The 20,729-nt window shown below is 42.7% G+C and overlaps 1 protein-coding gene across 1 annotated transcript in view; it reads left to right on the forward strand.

Moving 5' to 3' along the window:
• The window catches only part of DYM (dymeclin), a 152,094-nt gene that overhangs the window by 59,565 nt on the left and 71,800 nt on the right, over positions 1-20,729 (forward strand). The window lies entirely within an intron of this gene.

The following is a 20,729-nucleotide window of genomic DNA, read 5'->3' on the forward strand; positions in this document are numbered from 1 at the left end:
AGGCATAAATGGTATCAATATGCATGGTGGTAGAGATTAGACTTCATATATTAGAAATCAGAAGTTAATTTTTCTTGGTTCACAAGGTACATTGAACCAACTTATCTTCAAAAATTATTTTTTTGTTGGTTTTAATTCCCCTCATTTTTTTTGAGGAGTATTAGCATTTGCCAATTCATGGTCCACAGTTAACCAAGTTGAGAGAACTTTTTGTGGACAAGCAAAGTCTTTTAGTCATTTTATTTCTTGCAAAATAAAACTCATGTTACAGTGAGGAACTGCCAAACAGATGATATGCTAAGGAAAATGTTAGTACTACTCAAGACTATGGAAAAATAAGTCAGTTTAAATGGTTTCATTTGAAATAGTTGATCCAGTTTATACTTTGGTATTGAAAAAAAAACCAACCCAAAACACTTTAATGCCTCTTGCAGTCCTTAGGAGTTACTGCAACACTAAGATCTAAGTGACTTAGTTTGTGCTGTTTAGATAATTATAGATATAATGGGTACAATGTTGTACCTGTAAGAAACTAATGAAAAGGCAGTAGCTGGATTAATCTTCATTAATCACCTAAGCAATCCTCATAACTCACCTGGCCCACAAATGTACTGGTGTAGCATTAATATAAGTTGCAGAATTCAGTATATAGTGATCAATAATACTCATTTTCTCATGTCTGTACTCTTTGGTTGGAACTAGACAAACATTCCTGACCATTAATGACTTTCTATCATGTAAGGGTATACTTTACTCTGCATTATGTCATTCAACATTAGTGTACTTGCAGGCAGCTGATGGCCTGTGTTGTACGTCCATGACTTATATACTATAACTTATTTTTTGCTACATTCTGATTAATAGGAGCATTTGCATGGCTATCTTTGACTTTACAAGAAAACTATTTATTAATATTTAACATTTTATGTTAAAATTGAAGGTGAAAAAGATTATTATGTATCTGATTTGTAATATCTAGATTAAAACTTCTCAAAATAGAGAGACACAAAAAAGCTACTTTGATGTGTCTGTTATTGCTTACATTTCCACCAAGATTTTTTTCTCCTTACAAATATTTCAGGCTGGTTGTTTCTACCTTCCAGAACCTTTTCATGATGTGTCACAGATCTGGTGCATGATCTGCTACATAACTACAACCTTGTCTATCTCCCTGGTGCTTAGTCAAAGTTTCATTGCCTGTTCATGCTCACCATAATGAAAATGTACATCTGAGACTTTTTTCCCATTTCTATCTGTTCATCTTTCTTCTGGCTTACAGTCTGTAACAGCATCATCCTCTTGTCACTGTAATCATGGCATTTTTGACCTGCCTGAATGTGAAAATTTAGATAGTGTCCAGACCTTTAACCTTTCTCTTAGTTTCTCTAAAGATGTGTCTGAACTGAAGGAAAACGTGTGGCTGCAGTTCAAGCTCACAGTCTTTGAGACTAAGTAGTCGAGTATTAATAGTGGTGGAGCTGTGGCAGGCTCAGTCTGCAAAAGCTGCCTGGCAAGCTGGGTTCTAGAGCAGCTTCGTCCTGACTGAAATATGTGCTTTGGTGCTGTGAGGACCATAGGAGCTGGTTTGAAGTTAGGTTGAACCGCTGTCAGAGCAGTGCCTGAATGTCCCCTTTGAGAGTCTTCATTGCCTTTTTACACAAGATAAAACTCATCTTCTGTCTTAATCACAGTAGCACAGAAAAACATTGCCTCTGGCATAAATCTCTGCGGGCCAGAGATGTATTCATTGTCAAGCTCTTACACACTTCCTTTGACACACACTGTGTTGTGGTTTTTGTTTTTCTTGAAATCTAATTTATTTTTGTGGGTTTGAATAATGCAAGAATATAAAACAGTTATATGGCAGTAGCATTTCTGGTAGCATGCCTTGGCCCCAGGTCCACCAAACTCCTGGGGCTTTCAGTCACAAGGATCTGGAAACTAGAAGAGTCATAGTATAATTATTTAAGAAAGTCTTGATCTTTCTTCTAAGCTTCACCAATGTATTTTTGATAGTAAACCCCCAGTGATTTAGAACTAGCTGGACAGGTAGCATAGACTTTTGCTCTGGGACCCCTGATCTTTTCATATACGCTGATGGTAATGATAGCAAAGCATCCTTTCCCAGAAGAGCAATTTATACTGTAAGGTCCTGGGCTTGATAGTTCTTGGAAGTCTTCTGCTGATTCTGGTGAGACTTAACACATTTGCAGGGAGCAAATGGTAGTGTTTTTTTTTTCCTTTTGAGAGGCAGACGCTGCTGGGGACCCTTGGCTGCCACCACTTCACCCTTATGACAGTGCCAAAATATTTTATACTAAACATTCTCAAAGTTTATATTTTTTTAAGTCTTCTGTAAAGCCTCTTTTCTGTGACATCTACCTGATACTGTCTAGGCTCGTGGTGTGCTGGGAGCTCTGCATCTGTGCTGACTAATATGGCCTATTCTCCAGCCTCTGCTAATCCATCTTGTCTCTTGCCCTATGTGTAGATTGTAAGATGCTTAGGGTAGGGACCATTGTTGAGTATGTATAACACATAGCATAGAGCATAGCAAGGCTGTGGCTCGTGACTAGAGCTTCTGATTTCTGTGGTCATACAAATTGTAATTATAACCATACATTCCAGCTTGTTTACTGAGAGTGCTGCAGCAAGCTTCACGAGGTGTGTTGGTGATTTATCTCCCTGACATTTATCCTGATATTCCAAAACCTGAGTAGCTTCAAATAACCCATTATAAAAAAAAAAAAACAGAAAACCTATTGGCTCAAAAATTATTTTTCTTCTTTAATTCTTCAGGCAAAATTGCTTGTTAAAGGAAACCAAGAATCAAGCTGATGTATTATAACAACAGAAGTTTTAAAACTTGATATCTTGAGATTGCTAGGGCTAGGAAAAGAATTTTATATGGGTGAAAAGGAGGCTTTTCATGCTTTCCAAACTCTTCTTAGCTCTAGAGAATTACAGAAATTGAAATTGAGATAAATACAATATTTATAATTATGAAATTTAATTTCAATTTTATTTAAAAAATCAAACCAACAAAGACTGCTATACTTGAGTTTTTCTCGATGTCCTATAGATTTCAACTAGGGGATGGTAAGAAATCTATACCTCTTCACCTTACAATTCAGTGTCAACAAGAGTGTTCATCTCCTACACAATATTTACTTTAGCAGTAAATGTGAAAATGCTTTAAAAAGATTGTAAATACCATTATGTCCACATTATTTTTTTAATATATTGCAAATGATAAAGAGGCTTGACCATGCCATCTAGGAAATGGACCAAAATCTGGGAATTAAAGTCTTCAGGTTCAGCATCTTCCAGTAGACCACAGCCCTTCTCAGAAAGTATTAACAGATCTTAAACTTTTTGATGGCCATCCTTCTGGGTGGTAGACTCAGAGTATGTAGGGTTAATATGTGACCAAAAGGGTGGGATTTTTTGCACTAATATGGGACATTAAAGTAACACCTGTGACTTGTAACTCTATAAGGTAGTTATTCTTCAAAATTTTGAAAATATCTGCAGTGTACCACTCAGGATGTGTTCTGCTGCCATGTATTTTCTGATGAAAATGGCTCAGTAGTTCAGGAAAAAGTATGGTCTGTTTGGTTTCCGATGTGCTGATACCATATTATGAACAGGTTTACACCCAGTGTCTGATTACTGGCAGGTCCCTTGGAGGGGTTGGAAAGTGAATGGACAGGAGAAACTGAGCTGCATTTTGGGTCAGGGTGAGGAAACTTAATAAAGCAAAGTAAATAATTTTTTTTTTATTATTGCTCTGTCGGAATTTGGTTTTCAGGTCTGCCGATGGATTAATTTAATCCAAAGCTGCATTTATTATTAAATTACACATTAATTGTTTTCCCCTCATACTCCTGCCAGATTCTCCTGTACCACATTTTAGGGTGTATGCTGGTTTTGGCTGAGAAGGGGTTAATTCTCCTCACTGTGGGGGTCGGCTACCTTTCCAGGTTCCTGCGCTCTGCCAGGTGGCAGGGAGAGCTGGGAGGGGCAGGGCCATGGTGGGGGCGGCTGACCCCGACTGGCCAATGGCAGGTTCATTCCATACCATGTGACACCATGACCAGTGTATTAAGGGGGGGCAGTTTGAGGCTCAGCGGTTCGTCTCGGCGGTTTGTCTCCCTCCCCCGGGTTTTGCGCCTCTCGTTGTTCTCCTTTACATTGCATTTCTGTTGTTGTTTTCTTTTAATTTTAATTATTAAACTGTTCTTATCCCAACCCACAAGTGTTACCCTTCTGATTCTCTCCCCCATCTACCGGTGGGGGAGTGAGCGAGCGGCTGTGTGGGGTTGAGCTGCCAGATAAACCACGACAGGGTGAGAGTGTTCGGACATCAGGTCATTCACATAAACAGTTGCCCCAGTTCAACATAGCAAGGGAGTTGCTTTGGCCACGTCTGTAAAGACTGAAGAAATGCAAAAGCTATGCTGCAGACTTTAAAGTTGCCACGTTATTTTGCATTTACTCTTTATTTTATTTTACTTTATTATTTCTGCATTATAGATGACACATGGGGAAGCTGAAAGTGTGTCTGTGTGTCGTCTTAGCTTCCTGCTCCTTCCCCAGAATCTTTGATGATGGGTATTTATTTTTTTTAGTGCATCTGCAATGAAAATCTGTATTTTAACCCCTTCCTAAAATAACTCCTGAAGCCTGGTAGGTTTTTAAATGTGTACAAGGTGAAAGAAGAGAGCTTTATTCATATGATATCTACTATGTCGGGCATAGAATGAACTACTGATAGGAGCAGCACAAGTCAGTTGTGGAAATATCATGTCATGGTGAAATTAGTTCAAGTCCTGAAACAGTTTTATTTGCTATACCAATAATTTTGTCAGGGGAGAGGAGAGATTATGTCAAAGCTTAAGATAAATTAAAGCACCCTTTGCCTTGGAAAGGGAGTGGAATTTAAAAATAAAACCCCAAAGAGTATGTTTTCACAGTTAAGGATGTAATCATACGTGGCTGGGAGATGAGGGAGGCAACCTCTGTCACTTAAGTAGACAAGAGGAGTAGTGAGTTTGCTTACCTGTTAATTGCACATACTTGAGACAAGCACAATGCAACTGCTAAAGATGGAAACCTGAAATACTTTTAATTATTGCACATTATGTACAAATTAATCCCTTTTGTGTAGAACTGACATTTTCCCTGTCACTTTATCCTCCTTAGGAGGCAGACGTTGAAAAGAAACAATGACTGCATAAATTAAAAATTATAGTTCTGTCTGGTTAGTGTGGGTGTCATGCTAGACATAATTCTTTATGAAGCGTGGTGTCCGTTATGGGAATCATCATTGTATCCTTTCTCAAGAATAGGAAGGGATTTTATAATTTGCTAGAATGCCAAATGCTATTAACTAGAATTGAATGTGGTCCACTATCCATAAATTATAATCATGCATGCATGTGCGTGTCTTATCATTAAACTCTTATGTCTGTGTGAGAAGTGTGGGAGGTAATAAAAGCTTGGGACGTAATAGTTGATATATTGTACATTTTCTTTTTAAAATTTGTTCTGAATGTATTTTGGAGTCCTTTAATTCACATCTTCCTCAAAGAAATTAATGCTGTGTCTGGTTAAGGGGGTATTAATTAAGCAGTACTGTGTTTTGTTTTGTTTTTCTGTTTTGGACTTATACCAAATGTTGATTAAAAACTAGTTAAGGAGGTCCATAGGCTCTGCTTGAGTACGTAAGGTAAGTTTACACAACTTCATACTGATTTTAGGTATTTGAGTTAGAACTGAGGCTTTTACTGCAATAAGTGCGTCAGGGCATTCCTTATTCTGGAGCCAGGTGTTTCTATAGCTGCTCTTGCTTTTCTTAAATGCATAAACTCGGGCAAGAGAAGCTTGGATTAGCTATAATTATATCTACAGCAGGGATTCCTAGATGTGAACTTAATATAAACAGTAAAAAGTAAAGATGTGCATCACTTTAGTTATACAGCTGAAGCTCTGTAGTCCAGATACAGATAAATGCTGAGAGTCAACACTTGATGTGGATGTTGAGTCTTGTGGGATGATCTGAAAATGCCACATGCCTTAAAAAATGAAATTATTTAGTTCTGAATCTGGCTGGCATGCTATTGTAGCAGTTCTAGCCAGCTGTAGAAATGGTGCTGGAGAAGATTCAAATCAGGCTTTTCCATAGGTAAGTCATACCTATTACAAAAGCTGCACTGACCCTTCCCATTTGCTTAACATTTCTCTATACATTTCTTCCTAAATCTTCTCCTGACTTTTCACTTAAAGACTATTTCTCCAAAGGCAGCCTCCTGTTGAGCCTTCATCTGACTGAAGATGAGCTGTTGCCAAAAGAGGCTGAGCAGAGACACCACAGCAGTTGCTCCTTCCACTGGCCTTAGATCAGATCTGATGATGGTATATCCAGAGTGTGTTGGAAAACGCACCTAACATATGTCATTTAGCTCATCTGCTAGAGCCTGACCTTCTCAGAGTGCTCCCTTAATGCCTCCATTGCTTTTTGGCCTCTCTGAAGAGCTGTCTACTTCAGATTGTTCGAAAAAGCTTTTACTGTTAATTTTTATACCTTTAGCAAGCTGTTCCTAAGTTATTTTTGGCTTGCCTCGATATGCTTTAGCACTGAACTTCCCAAAGCTTATGTACCTTTTTCTTTTCTGATTTGGAAAAGACACAATCTTTTTACACTTAATAGTCTCTTTCCTCTGCAGTTGAGTCACGGTGCTTTTTTGTTCTGTTCGGGGCCTCTAATATCTGGTATACATCCTCTCTGAGCCCCTAATGCGGTGACTTTAAGTTGTCTGACGGCCATCTACAAGCATTACAATTCATAAATTGAGCCTGTTCTTACCTGTTTCTTAATCTTTTGGGTAAATGCTGTGTCAATGCTGAACTCGCTAACTAGCAAAATTAATTCCACTTTGATAAAACTGGAAGAATCCTCTGAATGTTTTATAGTTAATGGACTTCAGTTATGAATGCTTGTGGAAATACCTATGTGAGAGGTTGGTGAGGGTTTTGGTTTTTATAAAGAAAATCAGATCATGACTTTGAGCAAGGATTTTCCTTGTCTGAAAGAGAGGGGAAGTAGAATTGTGGGAGAACTTAGCAGGGCTTACTCTGGAAGGAAAATCTGGGTCAAATGGATTCCGCCAAGAATGGGAGAAGTTTTTAGGCACCACAGCAGTTGATGGTTGTTTGATACCCTCTAGTTTTTTTTTTGTGTGTATGCATTTATATAATAGAAAAAGATAGAATATAAATAAAATATAGTGACTATATATAAAAAATATAATAATAAATAAATCTTTAATATAAATATATATGACATAGTATACTATATAAATATATATTTAGTGTGTATATATACAACTATATATACCTTGTAGGTATCAAAATGCCTAGATAATATAAATATAATATAAATACATAAAAATATTGCTAGAAAAAAATATTTTGGCTTGCATAATTTTAATTTTGGCTTCAGATTTATCCATGTACCTCACTGCTGACTTCTGAATTGAGCTTCAATAGCTTATATTTATGGAACTGCTTCTCTTAGCAATTGGCATTCTTCGAATATCTGTCAACAATGATCCATCTTTTTATAGATTTATATATTATAGCTGTGTATTTCTATAGTTGTATGTATATATGTCTACAGATATATACCCAATGAGTATATAATCTGTAATTATGAGCGTAAATTTGGTAAAGCCAGTGAAATAGTTCTTGTGCTCAAATACCTTGCTGAGACCAAACAGCACACATTCAGGCCAAGGGCATTGAGAGGTAAATGCCCTTGTTAAGTAGAAAATTCTAATTTTTACAGACAGGGGAAATAGAGGAAATAACATGCTTGCAGCTTGATGAAAATTATACAATGACTTGATATTACAAGAATAAAATTCCAGTGTCCTGATCTTTATCTTCATGATTTAACTGCTTGGCCTTGCTTCAAGGTTAATAAAACATGCTGTTTGCATGTGGTAACTTGTGTAAGATTCCCACTTAACTAACAATTTCAGATTATTTTGTAAGATGTATATACAGCATATATGTGTCTCTCTTTGTCTCGACTTGCTAATTGTAATTCTTTGTTTTCCTAAGTGGAGTTTAGGACATAGGCAATCAATATCCATATTTCCCTTCTGTCAATATTCCTGAGGAACCCCCGTAATAAGGTAATGAATGTGAAACACTATCAGATCAACTTTAATTTTGATAGATACAAATACCATTAAATATTTTAGTATACAAGTTCACGAAGCCTGAAATTCTGTGTTAAAAGTGATGGTATCTTCAACCAACCTCAATAAGGGTGATTATGGGAAGTAAGAGAGTGGCCAAGAAGAAGAACGGGAAGGGGAGTTTGGCTGGGTGTCCAGGCAGTTGGAATGCCATCATGCCCAGGCTCCGAGACAGCCTGGAGCTGCAGGCCAGCCTCGCTGGTGCCAGCCCAGGGTAGGGGTCAGTCACAGGGTCCTGCTGTCACCTCTCCATGCTGCAGCTTGCAAGACAGCGTACATACCAAACAGCTTGCCAGCATTTGTGATTTTGCATAAAGTTCGCTGAGTAACGGTTGGGCAAATATGGAGTGAACATTGGGGATAGCGGAAATGTTTTTATGAAAAATATTATTATATTTGAATTATCTACTCAAAACCAGATAGCCTAAGGATTACTCTGCACAAGTGGTAGCTGCTGATGCTGAAGGCCTATAAAGCTTGTATACAATGTAGGGCTTTGTTGGTTAGGTGGGGCTTGTCAAATAGTTTCTGCAGAAGAGAGAGCTCCATGAAAATCTGGAGCACTTTTGAAAAGTGCGTGTAGTAGCCCTGGAGGCAGTGGTGCCGGGCGTCACCCTCGAGGGAAGTTCTGCTGCTCAAAATGGCTTTTTTAACACCTAGGTTGGTCTTGTACAGAATGAGAATTGCATTGTAGGTTATATTAAAGTTATATTAATTTATCTTTCTCAAGCATGAGCATAGACCTATTGTAGATGATAGCAGAGAAGGCAGTCATGGGTAGTTCTCAGTATTCCCTAATTGCATTCCCAGAGAGCAAATGCTTTACTCTTTATAGCTTGGCACTATTGCAAAATCCTTATGAACTGGAAAAGCCTAAAGGAATCCCTTGCCCTGTGGTAAAACATTTTTGGGTACTGAAGATGAAACATTTTGGAACTGAATGTGCATGCTAGAGACAAAATAAAAGGCCTCTAAATGTAACTTCTCATATTGGGATAAATGCAAATCTTTATGTAATTCATGCCATAAGGTAGGTTAATAACTGGCAAATCAGTATTTGGATCCAAAACTTTCTTAATACATGATATGCAATTTTAGTCTTTAATAGTCAAGTTGATGAGTGTTAGCACATGTTTCTATATAATTTCAATGTTAACTATCAATTTTTGTTGGAAGAAAGAAATCTCTTTATAAAAAAGTGTGTATATTCAGGCAGAGTTAGTAGTACCTAGTCAGCCTTTTTCTTCCCCCGTAGTGTTGTATTTTTGTAGTCAGCGAATTTGATACACCAAAACCTTTCCCAACATAATTCCCTCCACCCTGGCTATCTACCCAAAAGACAAGCAACTTAACAGGTATTAGATGCATAAGAAGGACTTCAAATAGGATATCGTGTTGCAGCTCCATTTTGTTGGTTTGAATCCAACCGTGGTGTCCGGTGACAGTAACTTGTTACTATCTGATGCCTCTGGAGCTGATTTCAGTTCAGAGACCAAAGCCAAAGGGCAGGTGCTAACATAAAACAACTCATCAGCACGGTCAGTAATTTATGTCCTGCTCTGAAGAGTGAGCAGGGAGACTGGATTATTTCAGCATTTTCTGCTAGTCAAGATAATGAAAAATTTTGCCCTGCTTTGCCTGTGGTATGCTTGTTCTAGGGATAGGACTTCATTCTTCAGGACTGACGTTTTTCTCGATGCTTTATCATTAAAAGTACCATTTTAATAATGTTCACATGGCTGGAGCTGCTATTGATACCTGTAGATAAGCTTATATAGCTCTTGCTGTAGTGAAATCTGGTTTTTCAATTACTCATATTTTTTTTTTTCAAACTTCAGTTGTTTGTGATGAATCTTTTCATGCTGAGTATCTTCCTTAGGCTGATCATTTTTAATTTTGTTTTGTTTTGGCACTGCTTTAATTAAAAACAGCTCTTCTGTTTTTGAGAATGAGGTTAGGGAAAAATGTTACTTAACCGATGCTGAATTCTTACATCTGTTTTATTGAGGCATTTTAGAGCCTTCATGCCTTGGAACAGGCTCTTGAGATGTGGGAAGGGGGGCTTAGGGGAGTGAAACCGTGGACAAAGATGTGCCATTTGCAGTTTACTAAATCTGGCCAAGTTACAAGGTCCTGAAACTTGCTGTTTGCATACATTGAGCAGAAACTTGTTGAAAAGCTGGCAGCAAAATTGTCTGAATGTAGAGTTTTCATGAAGCATGTTCCACAGAGCATCATGCCAGTGAGGCTTGGGATGCGGCACCCCTTGAAGTTTGTGAGCTTGTTCCATCCCTGCAGTTGCTTCAGCCAGTTGCTGGTGGACCAGGTTTCAAGCAAGAGAATTAACACTCAGGGACTTTCTCTTCCTTGGTAGAGGAAGGTAGTGTAGAGGAGGAAGTTATCTCACTGCATTACAAAAATAGGGACAGGCTGGGGTGGAATAAAAACCAACATGCCTGTTGCATGTGTGCATCAGGGAGAGGTGGTGGGGTTTGAGGAGCGTGAGCAAGTCTTCTTATAAACATGGGTGGCAGCCAGCGCACTCCCAAACTGTAGCACTGAGTTTTCCAGCTGTACTTATATTTGGAGTTTTATTTAGTTGCTTTAAATGCTTTCCTGAAGGCTCTGGTAGAGAAGCTGGTTGGAACTGCTGCAGGTACCAGTGCTTCACAAGTTTGGAGTGAAACTTAGGCCTAGCAGGGAAGCAGTAGATCTGTGATGACTTTGCTGTGCTAGCTATTCCTTCTTAGTTTTGTCTGGGACAAGAAACAGGAGACTGGGATCTTTATCTGGCATGTACGTGCAGCAGGCTGGGGAAAGGAGCAAGCGGGCATTTATTTGGATAGAAGGAAGTGCATGAAGAGGCTGGGGAAGATGCTGAGGTTTAGCTGTCGAGATGTAATTCAGTGATGGGACGGAGGGAATAATGAAAACTGGGACCGGGAAGAGAAGTGCATCCTTGCAGAGCTGGGTCCAGCATGTCTGCTGTCAGTCCAGTTGTGGTTCAGGCAGTGAATTCACCCCCTACCTCATCCTGTTCCATTGTAAATGCTCAGTTGTTGCCTTGTTAAATAGAGAGATGATGAGTTTTGCTGTGGTAAAGTTGACCCTTGTTTCCTGAATACTGGACTGAACATAACCATTCTGGATTTGACCCCTTGAGTGGTAGCAAGAAGTAGCTCTGAATCCCTCCAGCGAGGGATATGTCTTGTTGTGATATTTGCTGTGGAAACTGAGCTGTGTATGATCAATGAAGTGAGGGAACAGAAAGATGAAAATGGCCTTGTGTTTTAGGCAACTAAGTCCTGAAAAAAATGAGTTTTCCCTTTGCTCTTCTCTGCTTTTTTTTTATGCTAGGCAGATAATTTTAAAGGGGGATTTTCCCAGGAGCCAGTTCCTCATGTTCTCATGCCTTGCTTAGGAAACAGGTTCATTTTTAGTTTGAGTTGAGTCACAACAAGTCAACAGGAGCAGTGTGTTAAACTAGTTAGAATTTTATATCACTTAGCTGTTCTGGAAAAGTCAGTTATTGGATGCCTTGATCTGTCTTAGCAACATTAAAGGTCGCTTCTGTCAATGGCAGTCTGAATTTCTTCTTCCCCCTTTCCCCTCTATGTTGGGATGAAGTTCTGAGAATATGGCTTCAAAAGCATTAGTTAATATCAGTACCCTGATTAGCGCTATTTAAAAATACTGGAATCAAAGAAGCAAAGACTGGTGGCAAAAAGGAAAATTTGAGTACTCTCATTTGTGATAGGATCATCTGAGGCATAGAAAATATGGATGCCCATGAGTATGTGTTTTGGTATCATCTGCATAAACAAGAGGAGGGAACTGAGGCACAGTGTGGATTTTTGCAGTTGCCTGAAATTGTGAATCTTGTGGCTCATGATTGGAACAGACCAACATTGCAATAGGAGGAGAATGATAAAGTGTTGCCAACTTTTATTACCGCTTATTTCAGTAACTGAACTTCACATTTTTAAGTTAGGTCTTATGTTGTGTTTGAAGTGCAGCAGAGCCCATTTGCATGGAATAGCAGCGAATTGCCCATAGGAGAAGCCCTTGTACTTGGAGAAAATTTGCACTTAATGCGTGCATTAGAAATATGTCTATAAAATGACGAGTACTTAATGATTCTGCCTTATTTATATGTTTATGGTTGATATAAATAACTGTTATAATTATATAAAATATCATTTATATATACATAAATAAAACCCAAAATTTATCTATCCATATAAAAAAAAAAAACATTAAAGCAATATTTGGCCTTTTTGCTATGGAGAGGAATTCATGCTGGCAGCCCAGTTCTGTTGAGTGGGATTTAAAAGGTTTCTCTTCCCTCTCTCTGAAAGGGAGGTTAATCAAAGTGTGCATAAATTTGTGATAACAAACGCTTGCAATTCTCTGAGTGCACAGTAAACCAAAAATAATTTGAGGACAAGGTTATCAGGTGCTGTGGTTTAGCCCCAGTCAGCAACCAACGTGTTCCTGTGCCCCTGTTCTGGGTGTGCCTGCTCAAGCAGGGGGGTTGGATGGGATGAATCTGTGAATTTGTGAAATCAGTCTGATTTTTAGCACACTCGATTACTTCAGTTCTCTCAGGTGTGCTTCTAGAAATGCTGTAAATACCATGAACTGTTGTAAAACATGAGGAAGAAGAGTTTCATGCATCACAGTGTATAGACAGTTGAAGTTAAGCTCTTCGAAGCAGTAGCTCTAGGCCAGGGTTTCTGAGCAAAGAGCATGCTAGTTATTTGCTCTAAGTCAAGAGCAAACTGGAATCACGATTTCCTGGATTGCAATCCACACAACCATGCTACCTCTGATGCAGAAATGTTTTCGCAAATGTTTCTCGGTTTGGATTTGGTTTGGAGGGGTGTCATGGTTTCAGCTGGGATAGAGTTAATTTTCTTCACTCTAGCTGGTATAGTGCTGTGCTTTGAAATTAGCATGGAAAAAAAAACCTGTTGAGATAACACACAGATGTTTAGGCTGTTGCTGGGTAGCGCTTATACTAGTCAAGGACATGTCTAGCCTCCCATGCTCTGCTGGGTGCACAAGAAGCCGGGAGGGGAGGGGGCACAGCTAAGAGAGCTGATTCAAACTGACCAAAGGGATATTCCATATCATGTAACGTCATGCCCAGTATGCTACCTGGGAGGGACTGGCCGGGGGAGGGAGGTGGCAATCGCGGCTCGGGGACGGGCAGCGTCGGTCGGCGGGTGGTGAGCGGTTGTATCGTTCGTGTTTCTGCGTTTTTTTTTCCTGTTTTCCCTTTCCTTCCTTTTCCCTTTTATTATATTAACATTATTGTCATTATTATCATAGTCATTTATCATCATCATTTTATTGTAATCATTAAACTGTGCTTATCTCAACCCACAAGTTCTTTTGCTCGTCCGATTCTCTTCCCCATCCCACAGGGGTGGCGGGGGGGTGAGCGAGCGGCTGCGTGGTTTTCAGTTGCCAGCTGAGGCCAAACCACGACAGTCTATTTTTTGGCGCCCAACGTGGGGCACGAAGGGTTTGAGATAATAACAGTTGCTGGTCACAGCATTGATTCATCTGCTCGCAGTATTAGTTTGTCCAGTCTTTACCATGCTGATTGTAAAGTACATGTTAAAACTTGCTGTTGGTTTTGTCAGTTGGCTGTGCTCTGCAGTGATTAGAGATATTTTGCCTAGGAGACTTGTTATTAAAACACTGGCCTTGACTGTTATCAGTTATTTAGGTCTTGCGTGGAAGCCGTTACTGTACTACAGCTACCACCTCATGGAGGCAATTAGCAATTTTACCTCCTCCTCTGAGGAGTTTTTTATGGAGGAAATACAGAATGGCACCGTAGCTACCATCTTATATAATGTCTCCTCCTTCATTACAACAACTTTTCAGTATCTTGAACATCCTTGTGTAGTTAAGATACATCTGTTGATATTGCTTTGGCAGGTGGTATCAGATCTGTCTAAGGTTAGTAAGCAAGTTAAGAATATAATCCAGAGATCTGTCCCAAGGCTCGATAGCTATGCATGGCAGGGTATGTGGGATAGTATGGGCAAATGCCTAAGATGGTGGGCACCCCCAGTGTTGTGGGGCTTCACCCCTGAACAAGTGCAGAATCCTGAAAAATTAGTAGAACATTTGGAGGAAGTATGTTATCACCCTGGCAATTCCAGAGAGATACAAATCACTGCCATGTGCTGGGGTCTGGCTTATGCCTATCGAGCCCTATTTAACACTATTCAGTACCCCCAAGGGAAAGAGAAGGGAGCTACTCCAACCCCCGTGACAAGCACTGCGGCCACTCAAACCCCCACGATAGACACTGCAGCTACTCCAACCCCCGTGACAAGCACTGCGGCCACTCAAACCCGCCACGACAGATACTGCAGCTACTCCAACCCCAGCGACAAGCACTGTGGCCACCCAACCCCCTACGACAGATACTGCAGCTACTCCAACCCCAGCGACAAGCACTGTGGCCACCCAACCCCCTACGACAGATACTACAGCTACTCCAACCCCAGCGACAAGCACTGTGGCCACCCAACCCCCTACGACAGATACTGCAGCTACTCCAACCCCAGTGACAAGCACTGCGGCCACCCAACCTGCCACGACAGATACTGCAGCTACTCCAACCCCGGTGATGAGCACGGCGGCCACTCAAACCCCCACAACAGGCACTGCAGCTACACAAACCCCAGTGCCAAGCGTTGCAGCTAAACCAGAGGACCAACCTGTGCCAGTATCAGTCGCCCCTATACACAAGAAGAAATCATGGAAGAGAAGGTCAACTCGTTTAGAAAGAGATTACGAGGAACCAGGGCCATCACGAGAAGAGGAGGAGGAACAGGAACCGTGTGTACAAGAAATGGAAACTACCCGATCTCTATCCTTGAGTGAGTTGCGGGATATACGGAAAGATTTTGGGCGTCATTCAGGTGAGCACGTTATCACCTGGCTGCTCCGATGCTGGGATAATGGGGCCAGTAGTTTGGAATTAGAGGGGAAGGAAGCCAAACAACTGGGATCCCTCTCTAGGGAAGGGGGCACTGATAAAGCAATTGGAAAAGGAACACAAGCCCTCAGCCTCTGGAGGCGGCTCCTGGCCGCGGTGAGAGAGAGGTATCCCTTCAAAGAAGATATTGTATTTCGCCTAGGAAAATGGACGACCATGGAGAAAGGCATTCAGCATCTAAGGGAATTAGCCGTGCTTGAAGTGGTTTAAGGTGACCTGGACGATCATCGGTCCTCCAAAGATCCAGATGAAGCTGAGTGTACACGACCCATGTAGCGGAAGTTTGTACGGAGCGCACCATCCTCGTATGCAAACTCATTGGCAGTGATGTCCTGGAAAGATGACGAGATACCAACGGTGGCTGAGTTGATTGATAGACTCCGGGAATATGAAGCGAATCTCTCTTCCTCGCTAGTCTCTGCTGTTGAGAAACTGTCCCGAGAGTTCAAGCAACTCAAAGAAGATATGTCCTACTCCCCACCAGTACGGACCAGTATCTCAGCCATTAGGAGTAATCGTCCCTTGGCTCAAGAGAAGGGGTACACACGACGGGGCACCCTATGGTTTTACCTGTGTGATCACGGAGAGGACATGAAGAAGTGGGATGGCAAACCTACCTCAGCCTTAGAGGCACGGGTACGTGAGCTGCAAGGGAGAACAGTTACTCAGGGGAGTTTCTCCAGGAGAGCTGCTGCTCCAGTTTCCAGTAAGCAATTCCACAGACAGAGGAGCAGAAGTGCTGATGTCCTGACTGATCTTAACAGAGACACCCGTGATACATATCTACCGGAAGTGAGTGATGAATACTATGATCAGGACTAGGGGGGCCCTGCCTCCAGCCGGGTGGAGGAAAGGGATAACCGGGTTTACTGGACTGTGTGGATCCGATGGCCTGGCACATCTGACCCACAGGAATATAGAGCTTTAGTGGACACCGGTGCACAGTGTACCTTAATGCCATCATACTATATAGGGGCAGAACCCATCCGCATTGATGGAGTGACAGGGGGATCCCAAGAGCTAACTGTATTGGAGGCTGAAGTGAGCCTAACCGGGAATGAGTGGCAAAAGCACCCTATTGTGACTGGCCCAGAGGCTCCGTGCATCCTTGGCATAGACTACCTCAGGAGAGGGTATTTCAAGGACCCAAAAGGTTACAAGTGGGCATTTGGTGTAGCTGCCTTGGAGATGGAGGAAATTAAACAGCTGTCTACCTTGCCCGGTCTCTCAAAGTACCCTTCTGTTGTAGGGTTGCTGAAGGTCAAAGAACAACAGGTGCCGATCGCCACCACAACAGTGCACCGGCGGCAGTATCGCACCAACAGAGACTCTCTGATCCCCATCCATGGGCTCATTCGTTGACTGGAGAGCCAAGGAGTCATCAGTAAAACCCACTCACCCTTTAACAGTCCCATATGGCCAGTCCGGAAGTCTAATGGAGAGCGGAGGCTAACAGTAGACTACCGTGGCCTGAACGAAGTCACTCCACCGTTGAGTGCTGCTGTGCCAGACATGCTAGAACTTCAATATGAACTGGAGTCCAAGGCAGCCAAGTGGTATGCCACAATGGATATCGCTAATGCATTCTTCTCAATCCCTCTGGCAGCAGAGTGCAGGCCACAGTTTGCTTTTACTTGGAGGGGGGTCCAGTACACCTGGAATCGACTGCCCCAGGGGTGGAAACACAGCCCTACCATTTGCCATGGACTGATGCATAATGCTTTGGAACAAGGTGGAGCTCCAGAATACCTACAATACATTGATGACATCATTGTGTGGGGCAATGCAGCAGAAGAAGTTTTTGAGAAAGGAAAGGAAATAGTTCAAATCCTCCTGAAAGCTGGTTTCGCCTTAAAACAAAGTAAAGTTAAGGGACCTGCACGAGAAATCCAGTTCTTGGGAATAAAATGGCAAGATGGTCGTCGTCAGATCCCCATGGATGTGATCAACAAAATAACAGCCATGTCTCCACCAACCAGCAAAAAGGAAACACAAGCTTTCTTGGGCGTTGTGGGTTTTTGGAGAATGCATATTCCACACTACAGTCTGATCGTAAGCCCTCTCTATCAAGTGACCCGGAAAAAGAATGATTTCAAATGGGGCCCTGAACAACAACAAGCCTTTGAACAGATTAAACGAGAAATAGTTCATGCAGTAGCTCTTGGGCCAGTCCGGGCAGGACAAGATATAAAAAATGTGCTCTACACTGCAGCCGCAGAGAATGGCCCTACCTGGAGCCTCTGGCAGAAAGCACCAGGGGAGACCCAAGGTCAACCCCTAGGGTTTTGGAGTCGGGGATACAGAGGGTCCGAAGCCCGCTATACTCCAACTGAAAAAGAGATATTGGCAGCATATGAAGGGGTCCGAGCTGCTTCAGAAGTGGTTGGTACTGAGGCACAGTTGCTCCTGGCACCCCGACTGCCAGTGCTGGGCTGGATGTTCAGAGGGAACGTCCCCTCCACACACCATGCAACTGATGCTACGTGGAGTAAATGGGTTGCACTGATCACCCAGCGGGCTCGAGTAGGAAACCCCAGTCGCCCAGGAATCTTGGAAGTGATTATGGACTGGCCAGAAGGCAAAGACTTTGGAATATCACCAGAGGAGGAGGTGACACATGCTGAAGAAGCCCCACTGTATAACACGCTGCCAGAAAAGGAGAAACAATATGCCCTGTTCCCTGATGGGTCCTGTCGCCTTGTGGGAAAGCACCGGAGATGGAAGGCTGCTGTATGGAGTCCGACACGACAAGTAGCAGAAACTGCTGAAGGAGAAGGTGAATCGAGCCAGTTTGCAGAGGTAAAGGCCATCCAGCTGGCCTTAGACATTATAGAACGGGAAAAGTGGCCAGTGCTCTATCTCTGTACTGATTCCTGGATGGTGGTAAATGCCCTGTGGGGCTGGCTGCAGCAGTGGAAGCAAAGCAACTGGCAGCGCAGAGGCAAACCCATCTGGGCTGCCGCACTGTGGCAAGATATTGCTGCCTGGGTAGCGAACCTGGTTGTGAAAGTACATTATGTGGATGCTCACGTCCCCAGGAGTCGGGCCACTGAAGAACATCGGAACAACCAGCAGGTAGATCAGGCTGCCAAGATTGAAGTGGCTGAGGTGGATCTGGACTGGCAGCATAAGGGTGAACTATTTCTAGCTCGGTGGGCCCATGGCACCTCAGGCCATCAAGGGAGAGATGCAACATACAGGTGGGCTCGTGATCGAGGGGTGGACTTGACCATGGACGTTATTGCGCAGGTTATCCACGAATGTGAAACGTGCTGCAATCAAGCAAGCGAAGCGGGTAAAGCCTCTGTGGTGTGGGGGGCGATGGCTGAAATATAAATATGGGGAGGCCTGGCAGATTGACTATATCACACCCCCACAGACCCGCCAAGGCAAGCGCCATGTGCTTACAATGGTGGAAGCAACCGCTGGCTGGCTGGAAACATATCCTGTCCCCCACGCCACTGCCCGGAACACTATCCTGGGTCTTGAGAAACAAGTGCTGTGGCGACATGGCACCCCAGAGAGAATTGAGTCAGACAATGGGACTCATTTCCGAAATAACCTCATAGACACCTGGGCCAAAGAGCATGGCATTGAGTGGGTGTATCACATCCCCTATCACGCACCAGCCTCTGGGAAAATTGAACGGTACAATGGACTGTTAAAAACTACACTGAGAGCAATGGGGGGGTGGAACATTTAAACACTGGGATACACATTTAGCAAAAGCCACGTGGTTAGTCAACACAAGGGGATCTGCCAGGCGAGCTGGCCCTGCCCAATCAGAATCCTTACGTACTGTGGAAGGGGATAGAGTCCCTGTAGTGCACATAAAAAATATGCTGGGCAAAAGAGTCTGGGTTATTCCTGCTTCCAGCAGAGGCAAACCCACTCGTGGGATTGCGTTTGCTCGAGGACCTGGGTGCACTTGGTGGGTGATGCGGGAGGATGGAGGAGTCCGGTGTATACCTCAGGGGGATTTAATTTTGGGTGAAAACAGCCAATGAACTGAATAATATGCTGTTAATTGCTATATGATGTTGTATGTCATCACTACTATGGTTGCATCAATGGAATGTTATCATGGTGGGAATCTCCCAATTAATAATAATATCAAATGAACTTTCAATGGAACCGAGCAAAGTGCAGCAGTGAGAGAACAAGAACTACCAGTGCAGCGGTGATGGAACAAGGACTGACATGCAACAATCTGACCCCACGCACACCGCCTCTCTGAAGGACCCTTACAAGAGATGAAATCCAAAGTCATGGACTAAATGAACGCAATGGACATTTCACAGGCATTCTACAGGGGTGTTCCATAGACTAGTGGAATGATAAATGAAAATCTGTATAGATATATATATATTGTTAAAGGATGAAAAGATGGATAGGGATTATTGAATTTGTACTGAATAGTATGGGACCTGAGCATGATGTCAATGATACGGAATAAGGGGTGGATATTGTCATGGTTTCAGCTGGGATAGAGTTAATTTTCTTCACTCTAGCTGGTATAGTGCTGTGCTTTGAAATTAGCATGGGAAAAAAAAACCTGTTGAGATAACACACAGATGTTTAGGCTGTTGCTGGGTAGCGCTTATACTAGTCAAGGACATGTCTAGCCTCCCATGCTCTGCTGGGTGCACAAGAAGCCGGGAGGGGAGGGGGCACAGCTAAGAGAGCTGATTCAAACTGACCAAAGGGATATTCCATATCATGTAACGTCATGCCCAGTATGCTAGCTGGGAGGGGCTGGCCGGGGGAGGGAGGTGGCAATCGTGGCTCGGGGACGGGCAGCGTCGGTCGGCGGGTGGTGAGCGGTTGTATCGTTCGTGTTTCTGCGGTTTTTTTTTCCTGTTTTCCCTTTCCTTCCTTTTCCATTTTATTATATTAACATTATTGTCATTATCATAGTCATTTATCATCATCATTTTATTGTAATCATTAAACTGTGCTTATCTCAACCCACAAGTTCTTTTGCTCGTCCGATTCTCTTCCCCATCCCACAGGGGTGGGGGGGGTGAGTGAGCGGCTGCATGGTGTTCAGTTGCCAGCTGAGGCTGAACCATGACAAGGGGTTTTTGTTTTGTTGTGTTTTTTTCTCACACATGATTTAAGTGGCCCTTCTCTGGACCCCTTCCAGCCTGTCCACATCCTTTTTGTACATTGGGGACCAGAACTGTACACAGTACTCCAGGTGTGGCCTGACAAGCGCTGAGTAGAGTGGGATAATGACTTCTTTCTCTCTTCTGGTGATGCCCTTTTTGATGCAACCCAGCATCCTGTTGGCCTTCTTGGCTGCAGCAGCACACTGTTCGCTCATGTTGAGCTTCCTGTCCACCAGGACCCCCAGGTCCCTTTCCACAGAGCTGCTCTCCAGCCAGGTGGATCCCAGTCTGTGCTGCACTCCCAGATTATGTTTTCCCAGGTGCAAG

This window comes from Phalacrocorax carbo, chromosome Z (assembly GCF_963921805.1).
Source record: "Phalacrocorax carbo chromosome Z, bPhaCar2.1, whole genome shotgun sequence".
Taxonomy (NCBI): Eukaryota; Metazoa; Chordata; class Aves; order Suliformes; family Phalacrocoracidae; genus Phalacrocorax; species Phalacrocorax carbo.